The 24,961-nt window shown below is 39.6% G+C and overlaps 1 long non-coding RNA gene across 1 annotated transcript in view; it reads right to left on the bottom strand.

Moving 5' to 3' along the window:
• The window catches only part of LOC138424620 (uncharacterized), a 694,361-nt gene that overhangs the window by 7,519 nt on the left and 661,881 nt on the right, over positions 1-24,961 (bottom strand). The window lies entirely within an intron of this gene.

The raw sequence follows: 24,961 nt of genomic DNA, 5'->3' as shown, positions 1-24,961 counted from the left end.
AAGAGAAGCAAAAGGCAAAGGAGAAAAGAAAAGGTATACCCATTTGCAGAATTCCAAAGAATAGCAAGGAGAGATAAGAAAGCCTTCCTCAGTAATCAATGCAAAGAAATAGAAGAAAACAATAGAATGGAAAACACTACAGATCTCTTCAAGAAAATCAGAGATACCAAGAGAACTTTTCATGCAAAGATGGGCTCAATAAAGGACTCAAGTGGTATGGACCTAACAGAAGCAGAAGATATTAAGAAGAGGTGGCAAGAATACACGGAAGAACTATACAAAAAAGATCTTCATGACCCAGATAATCATGATGGTGTGATCACTCACCTAGAGCCAGATATCCTGGAATAAGAAGTCAAGTGAGACTTAGGAAGCATCACTACAAACAAAGCTAGTGGTGGTGATGGAATTCCAGTTGAGCTATTTCAGATCCTAAAAGATGGTGCTGTGAAAGTGCTACACTCAATATGCCAGCAAATCTTGAAAACTCAGCAGTGGCCACAGGACTGGAAATGGTCAGTTTTCATTCCAATCCCAAAGAAAGGCAATGCCAAAGAATGTCCAAACTACTGCTCAGTTGCATTCATCTCACACACTAGTAAAGTAATGCTCAAAATTCTCCAAGCCAGGCTTCAACAGTCAAGTGAACTGTGAACTTCCAGATGTTCCAGCTGGATTTAGAAAACGCAGAAGAAGCAGAGATCAAATTGCCAACATCCATTGGATCACTGAAAAAGCAAGAGAGTTCCAGAAAAAAACATCTACTTCTGCTTTATTGACTATGCCAAAGCCTTTGACTGTGTGGATCACAATAAACTGTGGAAAATTCTGAAAGAGATGGGAATACCAGACCACCTGACCAGCCTCTTGAGAAATCTGTATGCAGGTCAGGAAGCAACAGTTAGAACCAGACATGGAACAACAGACTGGTTCCAAATCAGGAAAGGAGTATATCAAGGCTGTATATTATCACCCTGCTTATTTAATTTACATGCAGAGTACATCATAAGAAATGCTGGGCTGGTGAAGCACAGGCTGGAATCAAGATTGCCAGGAGAAATATCAATAACCTCAGATATGCAGATGACACCACCCTTATGGTAAAGTGAAGATGAACTAAAGAACCTCTTGATGAAAGTGCCAGAGGACAGTGAAAAAGTTGGCTTAAAGCTCAGCATTCAGAAAGCTAAGATCATGGCATCTGGTCCCATCACTTCATGGGAAATAGATGGGGAAACAGCGAGAATGGTGACAGACTTTATTTTGGGGGGCTCCAAAATCACTGCAGATGGTGATTGTAGCCATGAAATTAAAAGAAGAAAAGCTATGACCAACCTAGACAGCATATTAAAAAGCAGAGACATTACTTTGCCGACTAAGGTCCATCTAGTCAAGGCTATGGTTCTTCCAGTAGTCACGTATGGGTGTGAGAATTGGACTATTAAAATAAAGCTGAGCACCAAAAATTGATGCTTTTGAACTGTGGTGTTGGAGAAGACTCTTGAGAGTCCCTTGGACAGCAAGGATATCCAACGGTCTGTCCTAAAGGAAATCAGTCCTGAATATTTGTCAGAAGGACTGATGTTGAAGCTGAAACTCCCATACTTTGGCCACCTGATGCAAAGAACTGACTAATTTGAAAAGACCCTGATGCTGAGAAATATTGAAGGCAGGATGAGAAGGGGATGACAGCGGAAGAGGTGGTTGGATGGTATCACCAACTCAATGGACATGAGTTTGAGTAAACTCCAGGAGTTGGTGATGGACAGGGTGGCCTGGCATGCTGCAGTCCATGAGGTTGCAAAGAGTTGGACATGACTGAGCAGCTGAACTGAACTGAACCTTTTGTATAGGGATGGTGTTCTCTTAGTCTTGACATCTTTGAAAGTGTTAAACATGGAATTTTCCCCTAGCTGGCTCTCAATAAAGGAGTAAAGAGATAGTTTTCACATGTATTATTTCACTAATTTTGAAGATTTCTTCATCTGCCATGACACTGGAAGGCAGCAAATATTCACAAAACAAACAGCTTTTGACTGATGTATTTTGTATTCTTGACAAGGAAGATTCTATTTCATAAAACAGTAACAAAAGTTTTCTAAATGTTCTCAATATTATTGTATCCTCTGTGCTGCATGTATTTACCCTGTTTCTGAAATTATACATGAAAAATCCTAAAACATCAGCAACAACATCTCATTACTGTAGCCCATTCATCTTTTCTTGCTCTACTTGCTTAGAGAGCATGGGTTCTTGTATGAAGGATAAAAAAAGTAATCCTAGATATTTTCCTATATTTGTACTGGGCATTTCACAGTTGATCAATAAATACTTGCTTACTAGTTGATTTTCTAAGCAGTCAGGGGTAAACTAATCAGAGAGCAATCCCATACCCTACACCCCCTAAGAGTGAGTGGTTATTCACTGTCATTTTTTAGTGTTTTAAAATCTTTTTTAGATAGATAGAAGGAATAGCAGTTATACTCATCCTTTACTGCTCTGAATTGCATTAAAACACAGAGGGATTCTGATCAATGGTTAGCATCATAGGACCTTAATAATTGTCATGTGAAGTGATTAGGTGGTATGTGAATATGAATACCTATTATATTTACCTGCCTTTTAGGATTTATAAGGGTGGATGATTACAGGTTTAGTCCTCTCAACAATGTTTCTGACATGTGGTCTCAAATGAGCAAATGAGGCAATTAAAAAGAATTGTTTCTATAATATAATAATAGAAATAATAAAAATATTAGAAATGTGGAGACAATCAATGCTCACCGATAGAGAGCTGGTACACCATGGGATAAGCCATGCAGCTCTGAATATAAATGAACCAAATCTGAGTGCATTCATACCTCAGGGCATCCATGGTATAATGTACAGTCAATAAGAGGCAAGTATGACTGGTATGAAGTGTCTGAACACAACCCCATTATATGCACATATCTGCTCTGCCCATGGAAATGTTACACAGAAAAGACATACCAAACTGTGCACCATGGGTCCCTGACGACTGGAGTGAGGAAAATAAGAGGAGGGCTTCTAGCCTTTGCTTTATGTATTCCTATCATAAACTTTTACTATAGTAACAACTTTTAATAAGCATTTTCATTTTATAACCTTTAAAAAAAAGTGTTTTATAAAGGTAGTCTTCAACTAGCATTAGCTGTTGCTTAGACTTATTGCCATGCTACCAGAGGTCATTGTCTACACAGCCTCCTCCTTTGCATACTTGTTTTTGCCTCCTCACTTGAGAGCTCCATAAAGATGTGTAGTTCCATGGCCGTATTCACCTGGCCCTTTCTTTCCAGTGTGGAGGGCCACTAAACAAAGGATGATTTGGAGCCAGCCTTGACTTTGGTTTAATGTCTAAAAGCAAGAGTTGGAATATTAATTCCATTATTTGCAAATTCGTACATTTGGTTGCAGGGAATAGAAACCCACCGAAGCTACCTAAAGTTGAGGGAAGGTTATTGTAAGACTATAGATCACAAATGAACTGTCGGAGGCTCCCAGGAAATGCAGGCAGAAGCTATGAAACTATGGGAGACCAAGTCACTCCCACCCGACTATATGGTTCTCTTGTTTTCTACCTCTGCAAAATAGTTTCATCTTTCCCATGGTTTTGATGCCCAATAACACATTTGCACAAGACTTTTCTTGCTATTAAATCTACTCAGGCCTAGAGTCCATGGGCTTGTTCAGCTTTTTACAATTCTTATGATCTCTTGTTGAGAGATGACAAGAACTGAATGAGACAACGCTTTGTTTGATACGCCCTAGTGTTTCTTGACACTATATGCAAAAGATACCCAACTTCTTTAAACATCAGTATTTTCAAATACAAAAGGCAAATAATAATATTGATGTCAATTTTTTAAAAAAGTCTTAGTATGGAGCTTGCTATAGAGTAATGCTTAATAAATATCAGGTTATGTTCTTGTTATTATTAAATTCATCATGATTATTATTTTAAGGATTTTAAGAAAACGAATGACCTGCTTCATCCAAGTGGGTAGACTTCATGCATGCTTCAGTTTCCACATAGGTTTTCAGAGCAGAGGACAACTTATTGCTTGACAGAGAAGGCCACAGGTAATAGTCTTGACAGACCTCTAAAACAGTTTATCATACATCAACAGTTCCTCAAGGCCAGACAACAATGGGAAAAGACCAAAATGTTCTTATACTTGTTTGAGGTAAAGGCATGTGGAATTGCATACAGACAGTAAAACATTTTAAACAAAGGCAATTGAGATACCTTTATTAAGCACTAACCAGAAGCTTGCTTTTAATGTAAGGGGAAAAAAATCTGTGCTGTTCACAGTCCTCTCTGTGTCTTGGTCCAGTGGAAAAGAATTTAACGAAGCATATAACAGGTAGTTACCTGCCAAATTGTCAGATACCCAGGGAATTCAATAATGAACAGTTTCCAAACCACGAGGTGACCTGTAGATCATTTCAGATCTACAAATGAGAAGGGCCTGCCATGAACTTTGGAGATGCTGTAACAGACATGCTGCTGCTGCTGCTGCTAAGTCACTTCAGTCGTGTACGACTCTGTGCGACCCCATAGACAGCAGCCCACCAGGCTCCTCTGTTCCTGGGATTCTCCAGGAAAGAGTAATGGGGTGGGTTGCCATTTCCTTCTCAGACACGCAGACATGTTTTAATCTCATGTTTCTTATAAAATTAGCAAACAATGTGCTTAGTGATAATCTAAACATAACACGCAGCTATCTGATTAACATAGAGTGTCAGTTTAGCTATCAACACTTAACATTTATTATGCTTAATGACATTCTTGCCTCAGATCTCGAAATCACAGGTGCTTCAGTGATGAAAAGTCAAGACAAAAGTGAGAAGTGAAGGCTTTCACATACTTTTCCTCAAATTTTGCTGCAACACAGTTTTTGACAGAGGGCTTCTGACTGCTCAATTTGATGGCCATACAAACTTATAAAAGCTGAAGTACAAGGTTTCCCAGGGGACGACATAATGAAATAAATGCACTTATGAATATGTATGGTTGGAGGAGCCCATCTGTTCTCCACCAACCTCTTTTCTTTCAACAACTCACAAATACCCAGCTCCCCCCAATGCCTCCTCCATGTTTCAGAAGAGTCTTCATCTTAAGTTTCTAAAAATCAGTAATGTTTCATCTCAGGCAAGAAATATAATTGCAAGATAAATGCTTTTATGGTCAGACTAAAAATAATAAATTAATAAATCAAAGAGTGCTAGTGCACACACCATGAACACTGAAGTTCTTTGCTGCTCTTCCTTCCCTCAGGAATGAAGCTCCTGACTTTTCAGCTAAACTGAAAGCCACATGGACCTGCCTCTTGGGTTATAAATATGAGAACAGGAGAAACTTCAATAACAGCAGACTAGATAACACTCTGTATGTCATTCAGGGATGCCGCATTAGTTCCAGTTGCTGTATACTCAAGTTCAATATTAAGTATTTCCCCTGATCTCTTTGGAATTCTTCACTCATCACTAATTTTGAAGGCAGAGGATGAGACCAATCTTACTGGTCAAAGATGAAAAGAAAATTTTTGAGAAATGAGAAAACATAGTTGACAAAGGACAAGAGATAAATTTCTTGGAAAAACTGATTACAAAATATTAAAAATTTTTGGTCAACTAAATCCTATTTGAAATACATAAAGAACACTTTTGCATACTTATACGATCCTTTTGGTAAATCTTTTATAAAGTGAATGCATATGAAAAGCACAATCATTCCTAATTCCTTTGCTTTGCAATTTCAATTTTGAGCATGTTTTGTCTTCTAAGAGAAAGGAATGCTTCTAGTGACTCTCTGTATTTTAGCAGAAAACAATCTAAGGTTAAACTCTGCTAACAACAAAATAGGACTTGAAAACAACAACAACATAGTCACAGCAGCAGGCCTTGTGTCTATTAAATTTTATTAAGCTACCCTGCTTAAAGATACAGTCTGTGAACAACTGTTATATCAGGAAACCGAAAACCATAGGGAAAAAATACCTTGAATTCTTAAGGGTAGTAAGACAGATTGGGAAAAGCCTACATGGTCTGGAATAAGAAGACAAAGCCTTAACACCTTCTCTGTTTAGTTAATGACAGTGTGACCTTGGGCAATCCAACGGTTTTTAACTCTCCATATTTTTAAATGTTAAATCAGAATAGCAATAGCAACCTCATCATGCTATTAGGATGATCTGATAAGGTAATAATAAACATAAAAGCACTTGATAAACCAAAAAGGATTTTCTGAAATAAGCCTGAAACACATGTTAAAGTGAATCAATTTATAAATTACATCCCTAATGAAAATAAAATGCATTTACTTCCCAACCACCTCTCATCATCAGGTCTTCCTTAAACAGTCACTTGTACAGACTAAAACAATTTCACTAATTTTTGTTCTCTGCAGCTTGCTACAGTAGCAAGATACTGAAAATAACTTGAATTATTAGAATTGCGCCCTGCCTGTATGAATCTTAAGAATGCTCCAGAACACCAGCACTACATCTTAAAAGGATGCTATCAAAGATAGAGTTCTAAGACCATTTTGCAGACATTATTTCACCTCTCTGTAGTCAGCTACTTCTCTGCAAGGCCCATTTTTGGCTGGCATTGTCTGAAGGCCTCTTTAGGCTCTGAAATTCTGAGATGCTAAGAGAGCAGTGTGGTAGAACAAGCACTGGGCTGAGACCCACCGTCTACATGGTTTTGGATGAAGCAAGTTACAGAAGCTCCTTGGGCATTACTTCCGATATCTGCAAAGTGGGGGTGGTTGAGCTGTCTATCTTCTGAGGTCTCTACAGCTCTGAAACTATATGCTGCTATAAGACAGCTGAAGTGGACAGAGATGTAAGGACAAACTGCCTGATGCCATTTAAATTGCTTCCAAAAGATTAAAACAATGTAGGTGTGCATGTGTGTGCAAAGTCGCTTCAGTCGTGTCCGACTCTTTGTGACCCCATGGAATGTAGCCCTCCAGGCTCCTCTGTCTAGGGGATTTCCCAGGCAAGAACACTGAATTGGTTGCCATGTTCTCCTCCAGGGGATCTTCCTGACCCAGGGACTGAACCCACATCTCCTATGGCTCTTGCACTGCAGGCAGATTCTTTACTGCTGAGCTACCAGGGAAGCCCCAAACACTTTATGCAGGGCTTCTATAATTAAAAACAAAAATTCCATCTTCTTTTGTGGCATTAAGGCAGAACTTAAGACTCATGTAAGGAATATGATTCTTTTTAGGGGCTCCAGAGAAAACATATCACAGATTTAATTTTTTTTAAGGCATAGTGTCGTGTTTTTAATTTTTAAAATAAGAGAGAGAAAAGCTACATTCTTGGAATAATGCCAGCTAGGCCTATAAAGCTGTTACATTTGGAACATCAAAATATATTTTCCAAATACTTCAAAGTTGCACACAATACAGCTTTTACGCAAGGGAGATGGGCAAGCTTCAGTTTGACGAAAATGCCAGATTTGGATGGTTTGATAATGTGTCTCAACTGTGAAAATCTTTCTAAATTACATTAGATCAGTTTCCAGAATGTACTTTTTAATATGGTGTCAGATTCTGTGCCAAAAAATCATTTAAAAGTAATTTAATATAAGGTTTTATGACAAAGGGATAAAGGACCACTTCAAAAAGACATTGTGTCTATTTGATAAGGACAAGGCACAAGGACTCACCCCAGAATTTCTAGTCCATGTTAATCCTAACTCCAAAGCACACACTGTACAAAATGCAAAAGTAGGTCAATTAATGACAATATCTTCTTGACGAGCTACTCATTGTTTACTTGGAATACACTTCTTGTGGGACTGGAAGCCTGAATGGAGACTTAGTCAATGAAACACTCACAGTGAATGAGTTCAGAATGCAACTTGACATTGGGATTCTGTCAGTAACTGCTGACAGAATTTAATACATTTAATTCTAAATTCATTAGTAAAACAAAGCTGAGGGGAATATCTAGAATATAACCTCTCTTCTTTTGAGACCACTTAAAAAAAAGAAACACACTAGCTTTACTGATGTGTAGTTTACGTAACATAAAACTCAACTGTTTTAAGTACACAAGTCCAAACTTTTGGTAAATTTAGAGTTGTATAAATGTCATTATAATGCAGGTTCAGAACTTTTCTATCACTCTGAAAAGACCTCATGGCTATTTCACAGTCAATGCAGAATGACTCCCTTCTTGGGAAACCACCAGTCTGCTTTCCTCCTAAAGGGTTGTCTTTTCTGGATATTTCACCTAGATAGAATCATACAGTAAGGAGCCTTTTGTTCTGGGTTCTTTCATCTGTCTTAATATTTTTGAGGACAAGAGTGTATCCATATTTACTTTCTTTTAACTACTGAGTTGTGTGCTACTGTATAAATACAGCACATTTTCCTGATCACCTGTTGACAGACATCTTGCTTGCTTCTACTTCTTGGCTATTATGAATAACGGTGCCATGAATATTTGTGTGCAAATCTTTGTTGTGTTTATATCAAGATAGGTTTCATTTCTTAGGGTGGTTATCTAGGTATAGAATAAATATGTCAAAGGATAAGAATATATTTAACTTTTTAAAAACTGACAGACAGTTTTCTAGAATGGTTATAGGATTTTACATCCCTAAGATATAAAGGAATCTGGTTTCTTCACATCCATACCAATACACATTACTGTCTGTTGCTTGAATTAAAGTCATTTTAGTGAACGTAAGGTAGAATCTAATTGTGATGATAATTTGCTTTTCCCTAAAAACCAATAATGTGGTGCATTTTTTCATATGTTTATTATTCACTTACATTTTTTCTTTGATAAAATGTCTACTATATCAAAATCTTTTCTCCAGTTTTAATCAGGTCATTTGTCTTACTGGTGAATTATAAGAGTTCTTTATAGATTCTGGATACAAGTCCTTTATCAGATACTATCTTTGAAAATGTTTTCTTCCAGTCTATAACTTATCTTTTCACTTTTTAAATTGTGTCCTTTGAAGTGTAAAATTTTAAATTTTTATCCAATTTGTGTCATCAATTTCTGTTACAGATCATGCTTTTGATGACACGTCTAAGTACTCTTCTCCTAACCCAGAGTCACAAAGATTTTCTTTTAAAGCTTGACTTTTAGTGCTTACATTTAAGTCAGATTCATTTTGATCTTATTTCTGTGTGTAGTGAGAGGTAAAAGTCTAAATTCTGCTCTGTGCATTTATGTATGAAACTGTCTCAACATTATTCATTTAAAAGATTATAATTTTCCCCAACTAAATTTCTGTTGCCCCTTTGATAAAAATCAACTGATGATAAATATAAGATCACTTATTTTTAATGAGTCAATATGGTACAGCGCTTAAGAGTTTTGGTTATGGATCCAAACCACCTGGGAAGAAATTTAACTGTGCCTTTTAGAAACTACATGACCTCGGCAGGTGACTGTATCACAGTTTTGCTCTGTTCAAGTGCCAAGGTGCCTCTTGAAACTACTCTCTTCTCCAGACTCCCTTTCAGCTAAGAGGTACTTTGTGACCCAGTTTTGGCCTAATAAACATAAACAGAATCAACTATATGGAATTCAGAGAAAGCTCTTGAGTCCTTGATAGAAAGAAGCCAAACTCAGCTGGCATGAATCTCTTCAACCACCCACTTCATCTTTCATGGAACATAACCAAAATGCCTAAATGGAGAGCAGCCCTCTTGTAGTCAAGATGCAGAAACTGTTAAGCATGATGGAGCAGAAAATTAGAAGTTAGCCTTGATCAACTGGATTAATGCTGGACTGCCTTCCTCTGACTTTGTGTATCATTCTGTTATACTTGTCACAGTTACTAGCAACTGAGTGCCTACAACAGGTAAATGACTCTGTGCACACTCTCAGAACACTATAAAGAGTTCTGTAAAATAAGTTTTACAATCCCCATTATACAGATGACAATATTGAGATTCAAATATGTTTAAATTAGGTGTCTTACAATGGTGAAGCATATCAGTTCAGTTCAGTCACTCAGTCCTGTCCGATTCTTTGTGAGTCCATGGACTGCAACACACCAGGCTTCCCTGTCCATCACCAACTCCTGGAACATGTTCAAACTCATGTCCGTTGAGTTGGTGATGATATCCAACCATTTTATCCTCTGTCATCCCCTTTTCCTCCCGCCTTCAAGCTTTCCCAGCATCAGGATCTTTTCCAATGAATCAACTCTTCGCATCAGGTGGCCAAAGTACTGGAGCTTCAGCTTCAGTATTAGTCCTTCCAATGAATATTCAGGACTGATTTCTTTTAGGATTGATTGTTTTTATCTCTTCGCTGTCCAAAGAACTCTCAAGAGTCTTCTCCAACACCAGAGTTCAAAAGCATAGATTCATCATCACCTAGCCTTCTTTATGGTCCAACTGTCACATCCACACATGACTACTGGAAAACCAAAGTTTTGACTATACAGACCTTTGCCGGTAAAGAAATGTCTCTGCTTTTTAATATGTTGTCTAGATTGGTCATAGCTTTTCTTCCAAGGAGCAAGCATCTTTTAATTTTGAGGCTGTGGTCACCATCTGCAGTGATTTTGGAGTCCAAGAAAATAAAGTCTGTCACTGTTTCCATTGTTTCCCCATTTATTTGCCATGAAGTGATGGGACTGGATGCCATGATCATTGTTTTTTGAATGTTGAGTTTTAAGCCAGCTTTATCACTCTCCTCTTTCACTTTCATCAAGAGGCTCTTTAGTTAGTGTTCGCTTTCTGCCATAAGGGTGGTGTCATCTGCATATCTGAGGATATTGATATGTCTCCCAGCAATCTTGATTCCAGCTTGTCCTTCATGCAATCTGGGATTTCACATGATGTACTCTGCGTATAAGCTAGACAAGCAAGGTGACAATATACAGCTATGATATACTCCTTCCCCAATTTGGAACCAGTCCATTGTTCCATGTCTGGTTCTACAATTGCTTCTTGACATGCATACAGGTTTCTCAGGATACAGGTAAAGTAGTTTGGTATTCCCATCTCTTGCTAAGTAAATCCTTACTCCAGTTTCCTGTTGATGGGTGGGGCTGTGTTACCTCCTGTAGTTTGGTCTGAGGCAACCTCCTTCAAAAGGAATTATGCCAGGACTGTTGTTCAGTGCCCCTAACCCCATGGCAGGCCACTGTCGACACACACCTTCATCGGAGACTCTTGGACACTCACAGGCAAGTCTGGCTCAATCTTTTGTGGGGTCACTGCTCCATTCTCCTGGATCCTGGTGCACACAAGGTTTTGTTTGTGCCCTCCAAGAGTATGATGTCCCAGTCTGCTTTCCCCAGTCCTGTGGAAGTTCTATAATCAAATTTCACTGCCATTCAAAGTCAAATTCCCTGGGGGTTCTCAGTCCCTCTGGTGGATCCCCAGGTTGGGATATCTGTTGTGGGCCCTAGAAATTTCACAGCAGTACAAGAACTTCTTTGGTATAATTGTCCATTTTGTGGGTTGTCTGCTCTGTGGCTCTGTGGTGTGTCTCCCAGGTCTGTTGCAGCCAGAGCCCCTGTCCCCACCGCAGGCCACTGCTAACCTGTGCCTCTGCAGAAGACACTCAAACACTCAAAAGCAGGTCTGACTCAGTCTCTTGTGGGATCCCTGCGTCCTGGTGCACACAAGGATTTTTTTGAACCCTGCAAGAGTCTTTGGCAGGCACATGGTTTGATTCTAAATGCAATTTGCCCCTCCTACTGTCTTGTTGGGGCTTCTCCTTTGCCCTTAAACATGAGGTATCTGTTTTGGTGGGATCCAACATTTTCCTGTAAATGGTTGTTCAGCGGCTAGTGGCAATTTTGGAGTTCTCACAGAAAAAGATGAGCTAACGTCCTTCTACTCTGCCGTCTTGTTCTATACTGAAGTATATATGCAGAGGTGAAAAGATGGGGCCAGTCTCAAATGACTGGGCTTGGCTCAGAATGTACTCTTATCACCACAGAACTTTTCATGTGCTGTGCCAGTAAGCAAGATGACTTCCCAGGGCAGGAGCTATGCCTGGTGTCTCTGTGTATCATACACTCAGCCTAACTCCTTATACAAAATAGGCAAGGTGTTCTCTTCTTCTGCCTTGTAAAGCTTAGAGCCAAGTCCTTACATTTTAAGCAGATATTTTTCTTCAGGAAATTTGCAAAAAGACAAAGTTTCTGGTAATTGTTTTTAATCAAAACGGTCAAGTAATTGACTACTGGTGGCTGTGTGAGCTCCACAGATTAATGGTTAGTAACAGAGTAATTTAAAGCATTTAGGAATTCACTTCACAGAAATCACCCTTTAGGTGGAAAGTACTCCAAACATTCCCTCTGTTCTCTCCAACTCAGCTGGTTATCCTTTCCCTTCAGAGAATGTTAATTGCACCACTAATGCCTTCTAGAATATGAGAGGTTCTAAATAAATGTATCTTCCATACCTCAGGTAAAGTGGGTTAAAAAGATGAATTTAGAACCAAAAAATGTTTTATTATTGTTATTCTTTTGTTTTCATTTGGTTTGGTTGGTTTCCACAAATAGTTTCATTTTCCAAGCAAATATCTTGGAAGATGTTAAGATCTTCTGGAAAAAGATTCTATGGTCAATTTTGAAAATTTTTTTCTTAGAAATTTATAATTCATATTAGCATATAAAAGGTCTTGGGAGATAAAAATACTTTTAACTTTGCTTAACTCAATGTTTCTCAAATTTATATGATATAAGAATTATTTTATTTACAATATTACTGACATGTGTGATAAAAGAGTCTAGTAACTGATATTTCAGGAGAATTAAAAGAATATCCCAACTGATTTGTTTAGCTATTTACTCCATCTAGGCCAGGGGTCAGCAAAAAACAAATATTGGCTGGTGATTTATTTTTATAAGGCCCAGGAGCTAAGACTGGTTTTACATTAACAAAGAATTGTAAAAATAAAAACAAAACCACAAAGAAGAATATACAGTGGAGACCTCTGTGGCTCAGAGGCCTGAAACATTTACTGTCCAGCTCTTTATAAGTAGCACTTGCCTGCTCCTGCTCTAGGACAATAAAATTTTAAAAATTAAATCCATATATCCTGAATATATAAAATATGGCTAAGAAAAGGGGAGAGAGAATGGAGGGAAGGAAGGCATAAGCCTGGAGTCTAAAATGCTGTGGCTGAAAAGTGAAGTCTCTCAGTCGTGTCCAAATCTTTGCAACACTGTGGACAGTAGCTGACCAGCCTCCTCCGTCCACGGGGTTTTCCAGGCAAGAGTACTGGAGTGGGTTGCCATTTCCTTCTCCAGGGGATGTTCCCGACCCAGGGATTGAACCCAGGTCTTCCGCACTGTAGGCAGACGCTTTACCATCTAAGCCACCAGGGAAGTAAAAATGCAGTGGGTGGTCTGACATACCAAGCAGCCCTTAGGACTGTGCAGGGTAATTTTCTCCCATCTTCTATTTGACAGCCCGAAGTATTCTCTCATCCGGAGCAGATGTGTTGCTCCTTCACCTTTCCTCCTATGTGTCTGAGGCTCTGGCCACCACGATCTTTTGACTGTAAATATGTTCCCGTTGGTCCACATCCCTCTGAAACAATGGAGCCCAGACTGGCTGTTGTTCTACTGAAATCCCATGGAGGCCAAGTAGAGCAGGCCTTCCTCTGTCTCTCCAGATCAGAGGACACAAGCTGGCTAACTACATGCCCAGTTACACACATGAGTGTCTTTTGTGAGGCTTCTCCAGCGTTTTAAAATAGAGGAAAATCACCCACTGTAAAGTTCAGGTGTCTGTTCTTCAGCAAGGGAAGACTAGGATGGGAGGATCTGGCAGCATCAGATCCACATTTCCCCATGCTTCAGTCATCCGGAGTGGAGTAGCCACTGCTCCTTTTATACAGGGCACCAGCTCTCTGGTCTGCCACACGCCCTACCACTCCCCACAGTTGACAGCAAGACTATTCTACTCACTAGCATGTCCTGACTGGTCCCTGAGGTATTCCAGTCTGTAACCTAGCTATCCTTTACCCCTGATGGCCTAGTTCTAGAAATATCTGTCTGCTGCTGCTAAGTTGCTTCAGTCGTGTCCAAATCTGTGCGACCCCATAGATGGCAGCCCACCAGGCTCCCCCGTCCCTGGGATTCTCCAGCAAGAACACTGGAGTGGGTTGCCATTTTCTTCTCCAATGCATAAAAGTGAAAAGTGAAAGTCAAGTCGCTCAGTCATGTCTGACTCTTAGCGACCCCATGGACTGCAGCCCACCAGGCTCCTCCATCCATGGGATTTTCCAGGCACGAGTACTGGAGTGGGTTGCCATTGCCTTCTCCAGAAATATCTGTTTAGGTATCTGCATATTTTCAATTCGTTTATTAGTGGAGAATTGGCCCAAAAGAAATGATTCATTGGCTTGAAGTTGTGATGGGGAAAAAGCTCAGGAAAAGAGCCTGGTTTCCCTGATGGTTTCAACTGGCCTCAGTGAGAGAGTGTGCTGTGCAGCTGGTGATGAGTGGTAGGAAATGTCCAGAACCAGAAAGAAAAAGGGAGCCTAAAGATGGGGCCGTGCAGAAAGAGCAGTGGACTAGGAAAGCAAATCCTTGGCTTCTATTTCTCAATTTCATTTAATTTACTGTATGCTCTTGGGCAGCTTGCTTAGCCTCTGTGAGGTTCAGTGAGCTCTTGGACAAACTGCAGATAATAAGCACCTAGTCTTGCCTTCCCTGGTTTGTCAGTACCTGATAAAATCAAGTAATAGATGCGGGAACACTTTAATATCTGTAAAGTATAACACACAAGTAAGGTATTGTTAATCTACTTTGCAGTTTGGCCTAAGGCTGACCTGGTAGGAAAAAAATTGAAAGCAAAAACAAAACAACCAAAAGAAAAAAAGTTTTTCACAAACTAAAAGCGCTAAGTCCCTCTAGGACTAAGACATCCATCTTTTACACTATAAACAGTGAGCTGTTCAAAGGCACAGATGGACCCAGCATGAACTGCTAAAGATGGATAATGATGGTCTCATATTCACCAAGAGTTTCAGACCAACTAGGCTTTTTGGCACAAGATACCAGCCTCTTGGACTCAGAGTGTCAGAGGTGAGGTGTGAAGTAGTTTGAGACTATCCAGCCACCACTGAGATCAACAGGGTTCCAATGAAAGATTGGAAAGTACTTTTCAGCCTAGACTCGGGTTTCATTCTCCCTGCTCAAAGTTCTCCCATGTGAGTGTGTTCCACAGTGATTCTCTATTTGCTTCCCTCTGACTCTCCAGGGAGTTCTGGGTTTGTTCAGAACAACTCCTGCATTCACAGCTTCTTGAAGTCTGGTGCCAAGGACAGATACATCAGTATGAACACCACTTGCTATATTCCCAGGAGGAAGCCAAGGATATACTGCACTGTGTTGTCGTAAAAGACAAAACGAAACTTCTGAAAACTCAAAGCAGCAGAAACTGTTTGGAATCACTCAAGCTCAAAACCCATCCCAATGTCGTGCGTTTCAGTTTGAGTACCTATTTAGAGATTTCTCCTGTAAGTTCATTGGACAATTTTTACATGCCTAAAGCATTGTTCACTTTAGAATAACTAATGGTTATCGAGCCAGTTCTTTTCCTGGTGAGCTGACCTCAGAGCTAAGGTATTAATGGGAGGACAGCACTGTAGCACAAAAGCTGTTCTTACTCCTGTTCAGCAAACCATAGTGAAAGAGTTCTTTGCAGAAGACAGAAAGCTAAATGGGAGTCTCATTTGGACTCAAAGTATAAGAGAATGATCCACAGTCATCAGAGCTGACAGAATATGGACTTTTTGCTTCAGGAGTCTGTGCTTGAGTAAAGTGGAACAGACTTTTGCTCCAGGGATGTAAAAGAGAATCAAACATCCAAAAGAGTGATACACTAGATCTAGATGACTTTCCATGTTCCTTCCAACTCTGATGTTCAATGTTTTCTGTTTTGTCCTTGGATAATTGTCTTGATCCAGCAGCTAGCTTTTACCAAGTAAGGCCAAGGCATGCACAACCAGCAAAAAATGGCTACAGTGTGATTTGTAGGGTGATACAGATGGTCTCTGCCCCAAATAAACATGCCCACTGATCTAGCAGACCAAACTTGAAAATAACAGTTTACCAGAATGCAAGATTTGGTTTACATATTTTCACAGAAGTATAGATAAAGTTGGTTGCTGCTGTTAGGATTTCCAAATCCATATTCAGCCAGTCAAAATGGATCAGGCTGTGATGGTTAATTTTTTTTTTTCTTTTTTTGGTCTCATTTTGACTTGGTCATGGGATCCCCAGATTAAGCATCATTTCTGGTTGTGTCTCTCAGAGTGTTCTAAGATTACATTTGGAGGAGGAAATGGTGACCCACTCCAATATTCTTGCCCAGAGAATCCCATGGACAGAGGACCCTGGTGGGCTATAGTCCATGGGGTAGCAAAGAGTTGGACATGACTGAGCGACTAACACTTTCACTTTCTGGTTGTGTCTCTTAGTGTTCCCAGGTTACATGAGCATTTAGACTAGTATACTCTGTAAAGTAGATGGCCCTTCTGTAATATGAGTGAGCATCACCTGATCCATTGAAGGCCTGAATATAACCAAAGAGGAACAGAAGAAAATTGCCTTCTTTGCCTCCTGCCTGCTAGGTTGAGCTAGGACATCTGTATTTTCTTGCCCTTGGACTGGTTCACCCCGTTAGCTGCCCTGGTTCTCAAGCTTTTGGTCTTGGACTAGAATTACATCACTGGCTTTCCTGTGTCCCCAGATTGTGGGATTTCTAAGACTCCATTATAGCAGGAGATAATGCCTCATAGTAAATAAATCTCTTCCTTTAAATATCTTTTGTTGGTTCTGTTTCTGTGTAAAGTCATGATTAATACATTTTGATTTCTCTAAAACAGAAAGCATTAATGAAGGGGAGAGATGGTATGGATAATGAAAATGATACTAGATTCTATTATGTACCAAACACTATATTAAAGGTATTACATAAATGATTTCATTTAATTCTCACTATTACCCACCCCTGCCCATTTTAAACATAAATAAATTAAGTCTCAAATAGTCTAAAACACTTTCTCGAGGAGTAAGCACCAGGCATGTAATTACAACTAAGACACTGGGATTCTTGCCATGAAGCAACAACTTTCTGGGCAAGAGAAGAGAGGCCAGATATAAGATGGAAGTGAAGGTTAAGGATGAGGATATTGGAAAGTGGGAAGAGAAACCTCAGCATTTTAGACAACCTGGAACAAGCCACAGAGCCCTAGGCATCCATGCCACACTTTCCTAGTGTAACACATGTGGAGTAAACCCAGAGCTTCCATACAGAGGTTTTCTTTTCAGCATCAATCTCTACCTCCTTCTATGCTGCTTCTTAGGAATCTAAGAGTTGTAGAAGCCTGAAAAGGAAACAAAGCAAGTCCTGCAGAGGTTTAAGGGGAGCCTGTCTTTTAATACTAATGCAGGTCAACGTATACTATGACAAGGGCCTCTCAAGCTGGGGGCATCAGGAATGTCAAAGAAGGAACAGATGTGAGGCCTTGAAGAGGACAAAGTCTCAAGAGTATGCTGGCTGGTGGCAGATCAGACAACAGAGCAGGAGTCAAGACGGTAGCCTCCTGCAGGCAGAGGCTTTGCTACAAGCTCCATGACAACAGCACTCCCGTCTGCTTTAATCTCTGTATCCACAGAACCTAGTACAACACGTGAAGACTTATTTCTAGTTTTTGAGCCTGAATGATTGAAAGATCAAACACAAGGAAAATTTTAGCAAGGGCTAAGGGAAAGGAGAAAGATGTTGATGCTTCTTGCAACATTACTCAGTTTTAAATATATTGAAAAATAAAGTCCAAATAGGCACTATTTCAGAAATTACTCAGAAGGAGAACAAATATAAATGCCCTGAAAGGGTTCTGTCTCATCTAAGGTTCAGTGAGTCGCTAACACTTAAATTTGTGCAGCAAATGATTTCAGCCTTTTTGGAGACCACCCTGCTTCCTCCAGTTCATATTTCTATCTAGGATTCATTCAACCCATATTTATTGCACAAGGCCCAGAGGAAATACTCAGGATGATTCGGTCATGGAGACTACCCTTTGGAAGCTAACAACCTAATGAGGAGATAAGTCAAATCCATAAATGACCAGAATATTTAAGAAATAGTAGAGCCTGATGATATATATGTTCACTAAACTCATTAGGGTAATGATTTCATGATATACCTAAGCCACACCTTTAACTTGTGCAGGGCTGTATGTCAATTATACCTCAATAAAACTGAAAGAAGGAAGTGGAAGAGCCTGGGCACTGACCAATCAGAATAGAGTTCTTCTAAAGAATTGGATCACAAGTTGGAGGATCCTCGTCAGGCGAGGCATTACGCTTAGTTGTTGGATTATAGAGACAGCCAAAGGTGCTGGGAGAGGACCAGGGTTAAAGAATATTCAGAGAATTTGGGAAAGAAATTATTTACCCACTGATTCAAAAGTATTAAAATACTGTAACCACTGGTACATAGAAGTAGTATACACCAGTTGATTATCAACCTTATAGATAATAATAACAGAGATAAATAAATATATCAGGTAGCTATTGCTGCCTAGAAAACCACTTGAAGGCACATGCTTTAAATAATGGCCATTGATTATTATGTTTCCTGATTGACATATGATTCAGTTGATCTTGGCTGGGTCCAGCTGTCTGTTTTTCAGTCAACTGGGGCCTCTATAATGGGTTGGGTTTAGTTAAAGTTGCTAGTCTCCTCATACATGTAGCACAGGTACAAGTTCAGTTCAGTTCAGTCACTCAGTTGTGTCCAATGCTTTACAACTCCATGGACTGCATTGTGCTAGGCCTCCATGTCCAACACCAACTCGCAGAGTTTACTCAATCTCATGTCCATTGAGTCAGTGATGCCATCCAACCATCTCATCCTCTGTTGTTCCACTTCTTCTCCTGCCTTCAATCTTTCCCAGCATCAGGGTCTTTTCAGATGAGTCAGTTCTTTGCATTAGGTGGCCAAAGTACTGGAGTTTCAGCTTCAGCATCAGCCCTTCCAATGAATATTCAGGACTCATTTCTTTTAGGATGGACTGGTTTGATCTTGCAGTCCAAGGGACTTTCAAGAATCTTTTCCAACACGATAGTTCAAAAGCATCGATTCTTCAGCACTCAGCTTTCTTTCTAATCCAACTCTCACATTCATACATGACTACTGGAAAAACCATAGCTTTGACTAGATGGACCTTTGTAGGCAATGTGATGGCTCTGCTTTTTAAAATGCTGTCTAGGTTTGTCAAAACTTGTCTTCCAAGAAGCAAGCGTCTTTTAATTTCATGACTGCTGTCACCATCTGTAGTGATTTTGCTGCTGCTGCTGCTGCTAAGTCGCTTCAGTCGTGTGTGACTCTGTGTGACCCCATAGACAGCAGCCCACCAGGCTCCCCTGTCCCTGGGATTCTCCAGGCAAGAACACTGGAGTGGGTTGCCATTTCCTTCAATGCATGAAAGTGAAGAGTGAAAGTGAAGTCACTCAGTCATGTCCGACTCTTGGCGACCCCATGGACTGTAGCCCACCAGGCTCCTCCATCCATGGGATTTTCTAGGCAAGAGTACTGGAGTGGGGTGCCATTGCCTTTGGAGCCCCCCAAAATAAAGTCTGCTACTATTTCCACTGTTTCCCCATCTATTTGCCATGAAGTGATGGGACCAGATGCCATGATCTTCGTTTCCTGAATACTGAGTTTTAAGCCAACATTTTAATTCTCCTCTTTCACTTTCATCAAGAGACTCTTTAGTTCTCCTTCGCTTTCTGCTGTGTGGTGTCATCTGCATATCTGAGGTTATTGATATTTCTCCTGACAATCTTGATTCCAGCCTGTGCTTCATCCAGTCCAGTATTTCTCATGATGTACTCCGCATATAAGTTAAATAAGCAGGGTGACAATATACAGCCTTGACATAGTCCTTTCCCTATTTGGAACCAGTCTTTGTTCCATGTCTGGTTCTAACTGTTGCTTCCTGACCTGCATACCGATTTCTCAAGAGGCCGGTCAGGTGGTCTGGTATTCCCATCTCTTTCATAATTTTCCAAAGTTTATTGTGATCCACACAGTCAAAGGCTTTGGCATAGTCAATAAAGCAGAAGTAGATGTTTTTCTGCAACTCTCTTGCTTTTTCAATGATCCAATGGATGTTGGCAATTTGATCTCTGCTTCTTCTGCCTGTTCTAAATCCAGCAGGAACGTCTGGAAATTCATGGTTCATGTACCATGAACTGGCTTGAAGAATTTTGAGCATCACTTTGCTAGCATGTGAGATGAGTGCAGTTACGTGGTAGTTTGAGCATTCTTTGGCATTGCCTTTCTTTGGGATTGGAATGAAAACTGACTTTTCCAGTCCTGTGGCCACTGCTGAGTTTTCCAAATTTGCTGGCATATTGAGTGTAGCACTTTCACAGCACCTCCTTTTAGGATTTGAAATAGCTCAGTTGGAATTCCATCACCTCCACTAGCTTTGTTCATAGTGATGCTTCCTAAGGCCCACTTACTTCACACTCCAGGATGTCTGGCTCTAGGTGAGTGATCACAGCATCATGATTATCCGGGTCATGAAGATCTTTTTTGTATAGTTCTTCCGTGTATTCTTGCCACCTCTTCTTAATATCTTCTGCTTTTTTAGGTCCATACCGTTTCTGTCCTTTATCGAGCCTGTCTTTGCATGAAATGTTCCCTTGGTATCTCTAATTTTCTTGAAGAGATCTGTAGTCTTTCCCATTCTATTGTTTTCCTCTATTTCTTTACATTGATTACTGAGGAAGGCTTCCTTATCTCTCCTCGCTATTCTTTGGAACTCTGCATTCAAATGGGTATATCTTTCCTTTTCTCCTTTGCCTTTGGGTCTCTTCTTTTCACAGCTATTTGTAAGGCCTCCTCAGACAGCCATTTTGCTTTTTTGCATTTCTTTTTCTTGGGAATGGTCTTGATCCCTGTCTCCTGTACAATGTCATGGACCTCCATCCATAATTCTTCAGGCACTCTGTCTATCAGATCTAATCCCTTGAATCTATTTGTCACTTCCACTCTATAATCATACAGGATTTTATTTAGGTCATACCTGAATGGTATAGTGGTTTTCCCTACTTTCCTCAATTTAAGTCTGATTTAGCAATAAGGGGTTCATGGTCTGAGCCGCAGTGCACTCCAGGGTTTTTTTTTTTTTTTTTTTTTTTTTGCTGACTGTATAGAGCTTCTCCATCTTTGACTGCAAAGAATATAATCAATCTGATTTCAGTGTTGACCATCTGATGATGTCCATGCGTAGAGTCTTCTCTTGTGTTGTTGGAAGAGAGTATTTGCTATGACCAGTGCGTTCTCTTAGCAAAACTCTATTAGCCTTTGTCCTGCTTCATTCTGTACTCCAAGGCCAAACTGGCCTGTACAGGTACAAGAGGCAGGTTAATTTGGTAAGTATTTTTCATGTACTTCCTTGAATTATTTCTGCTAAAACTGATTCTCAAAGCAAGTCAAGAATTCAGAATTAAGGAGTAAGGAAATATTTTCCACCTTCACAATGAAGGAAAAGCAAAGTCTCATGGCAAAACTCAGGGATACAGGAGGTGCTTATTGATGGGACAATAACCACAACAAATACATCTTTTATTGTCTGTTCTGTATCCATTCCTACTTTGGGAAAAGGCAGCTTAACTCTGCTTTACAAAAACACTCTTCCTTCACTTTTGGTCCCTGTGGTTGGTTCTACCCTCTAGCTCCTAAGTGTGGCATCTGTCTCAGCTCTGGACAATGACAGCATTCCATCCACTTTGGCCATACTCATTGGTTCAGAGACAGGCACGCGGCCACAGCCAGGCCGATAAGATTAAATTTTAGGAATTATGTTGGAGTTATTGGGAAAGAAATGTCTTTCTGACGGAGGTTGCTGAGAGGCTAAAACATAAACCTGCTTCTGGCAGTCATCTTGTTACAATGAAAGGAGAACATTGAGAAAGATGCCAATTCAAGGAAACGGTGAGAGACAAAGTACAAATGACTGAATGCAGTTGAAAGCTTTTGATCTTCTGCGTCTCGCTGTGCCTGTATCAGTCATTCTTGAGATTCTTTAGGTATATGTATCAACATTTCCTCCCTTTCTCCCTAGTTAGTTTGAGTTAGGTTAGAGAGGCATAAAGCCATTATGGAAAATAAATGCTGAGTAAACTTGTTTGGCCAGAAGGATTGTGGTAAGCTATTTAGAGAAGCTGTCATTTGAGCCAACCATGACTTAATATTTTGATTTGTGTGTGTGTGTGTGTGTGTGTGTAACTAAATGACCCTTTAAATTCTTCTTCTATCCCTGAAAGAAATAACTTACATTAAAAGGTCCAGCAATAGGAGACATATTTTGAAAAACAAGTAGTCAGACACCTCTTCCATTTCTTCTTGGCAAATTTTAGCATAGAAATGAAATCTCTCCAGTCAACAGCCTAGTTAATTTTCCAGTTGGTCTAACAATATATTTAAGGAACTTGCTTCCTAAAAGATTAGTTGGGCCCCACTGAGTTAGGGAGACACCACCCAATTTCTAGCAGTTAATCTACTCATTATGTATTTTATTCTTAACTTTTTTTTTTTCCCCAAGGATCAACTGAAGCATGAGAGATAATATAGTTTTCTTAAGCAATTGCTTTCAAGTTCTGATGAAGAAAGTTCCAAGCACAGATTTCACAGTTTTTCTCAAAGTTTTCAAGTAGAAGTCAGCTTGAAATCTGTTCTAAAGGATGCTCCTTCTCCCAAACAAAATTCATATTCTAATCAAAGTGACCCACACTTGGTCTTATTCAAATTTAGCCATTTTCCCATATATCCTGTACCTCTCTAAAATATTCTCTAGGACTGAAAATTTAATACATTGCAAAAAATAAAACACTTCACAGACACTCATATATCATTCCAACTGTTCCACTCAAATGGATAACATTAACTATTCTGTTTGTGCTGATGCTAATCTTAGAGATGAAAAAAATATCAAGGGGGAATATCTGTACACTTTTGCAAATGCTCCTAAAACAACCATGGTAACAATTCCCACAGCAACATTTATAACCCATGCTAACAGGCAGAAAAAGAAATAAGCATGAATACACTCCATAGGCATACCATACCCCATTTTCATACACAGAGACACAAACATTTGTGTGTTTGTGTTTTCTTTAAATTCAAATTTAAAAATTACCCTGCAAGCCTCACTGGTAAGGAAGATCCTGTTGGTAACTACTAGCTACACTTTGCTTCCTGAACTAAAATATGCTGATAGGTCAATTGGTCCTTCATGCTCAGTTGTACCTGACTCTTTGTGACCCCATGACCATAGCAAACCAGGCTCCTTAGTCCATGGGATTCTCTACACAAGAATACTGGAGTGGGTTGTCATTTCCTTCTCCAGGAGATCTTTCCCACCCAGGGATCAAACCTACATCTCCAGTGTCACCTGTATTGGCAGGCAGATTCTTTACCACTGAGCCACCTGGGAATCCCCAAAATATCCAGAAGATCACCTTCATCTACATCCCCTCTAGCTGTCCCTCAACTCTCTCTTTCTCACACATACGCACATGCACACAAACTCTACCAGTCATGGGGGCTTATGAGTTCCCCATACACCTCAGAGCACATGTGGGTACAGGTCCTTTTATTTTGGACAGCACCTTTGCCCATTTGCAAACTGTTGCCAAATTTAGAAATCAGTCATCATTTGGCTTGAGGATATATTTTGGAATATTCAGATGGATTCACTGTCATTGCAATTAAAACTCAGAAGGTAACACTGGAAAATGCACCTTGAAGTCCCCCATGCAGTTTTCCTTACTTTCCTCCATAGTCTCCTCAATATTCGTCATATTATATATATATGTATCGTTTTGCTTTTTATCTCTTCCTTTAGCTGTCTGTTGCCATGCAGTTTTCCTTACTTTCCTCCATAGTCTCCTCAATATTCGTCATATTATATATATATGTATCGTTTTGCTTTTTATCTCTTCCTTTAGCTGTCTGTTGCCATGCAGTTTTCCTTACTTTCCTCCATAGTCTCCTCAATATTCGTCATATTATATATATATGTATCATTTTGCTTTTTATCTCTTCCTTTAGCTGTCTGTTGCCATGCAGTTTTCCTTACTTTCCTCCATAGTCTCCTCAATATTCGTCATATTATATATATATGTATCGTTTTGCTTTTTATCTCCTCCTTTAGCTGTCTGTTGCCATGCAGTTTTCCTTACTTTCCTCCATAGTCTCCTCAATATTCGTCATATTATATATATATGTATCGTTTTGCTTTTTATCTCTTCCTTTAGCTGTCTGTTGCCATGCAGTTTTCCTTACTTTCCTCCATAGTCTCCTCAATATTCGTCATATTATATATATATGTATCGTTTTGCTTTTTATCTCTTCCTTTAGCTGTCTGTTGCCATGCAGTTTTCCTTACTTTCCTCCATAGTCTCCTCAATATTCGTCATATTATATATATATGTATCGTTTTGCTTTTTATCTCTTCCTTTAGCTGTCTGTTGCCATGCAGTTTTCCTTACTTTCCTCCATAGTCTCCTCAATATTCGTCATATTATATATATATGTATCGTTTTGCTTTTTATCTCTTCCTTTAGCTGTCTGTTGCCATGCAGTTTTCCTTACTTTCCTCCATAGTCTCCTCAATATTCGTCATATTATATATATATGTATCTTTTTGCTTTTTATCTCTTCCTTTAGCTGTCTGTTGCCATGCAGTTTTCCTTACTTTCCTCCATAGTCTCCTCAATATTCGTCATATTATATATATATGTCTCTTTTTGCTTTTTATCTCTTCCTTTAGCTGTCTGTTGCCATGCAGTTTTCCTTACTTTCCTCCATAGTCTCCTCAATATTCGTCATATTATATATATATGTCTCTTTTTGCTTTTTATCTCTTCCTTTAGCTGTCTGTTGCCATGCAGTTTT

The sequence above is a fragment of the Ovis canadensis genome, chromosome 19, assembly GCF_042477335.2.
Source record: "Ovis canadensis isolate MfBH-ARS-UI-01 breed Bighorn chromosome 19, ARS-UI_OviCan_v2, whole genome shotgun sequence".
In the NCBI taxonomy this organism is placed as follows: Eukaryota; Metazoa; Chordata; class Mammalia; order Artiodactyla; family Bovidae; genus Ovis; species Ovis canadensis.
Note: the sequence above shows the minus strand (reverse complement) of the source record. Positions and strands in the feature narration are given on the sequence as shown.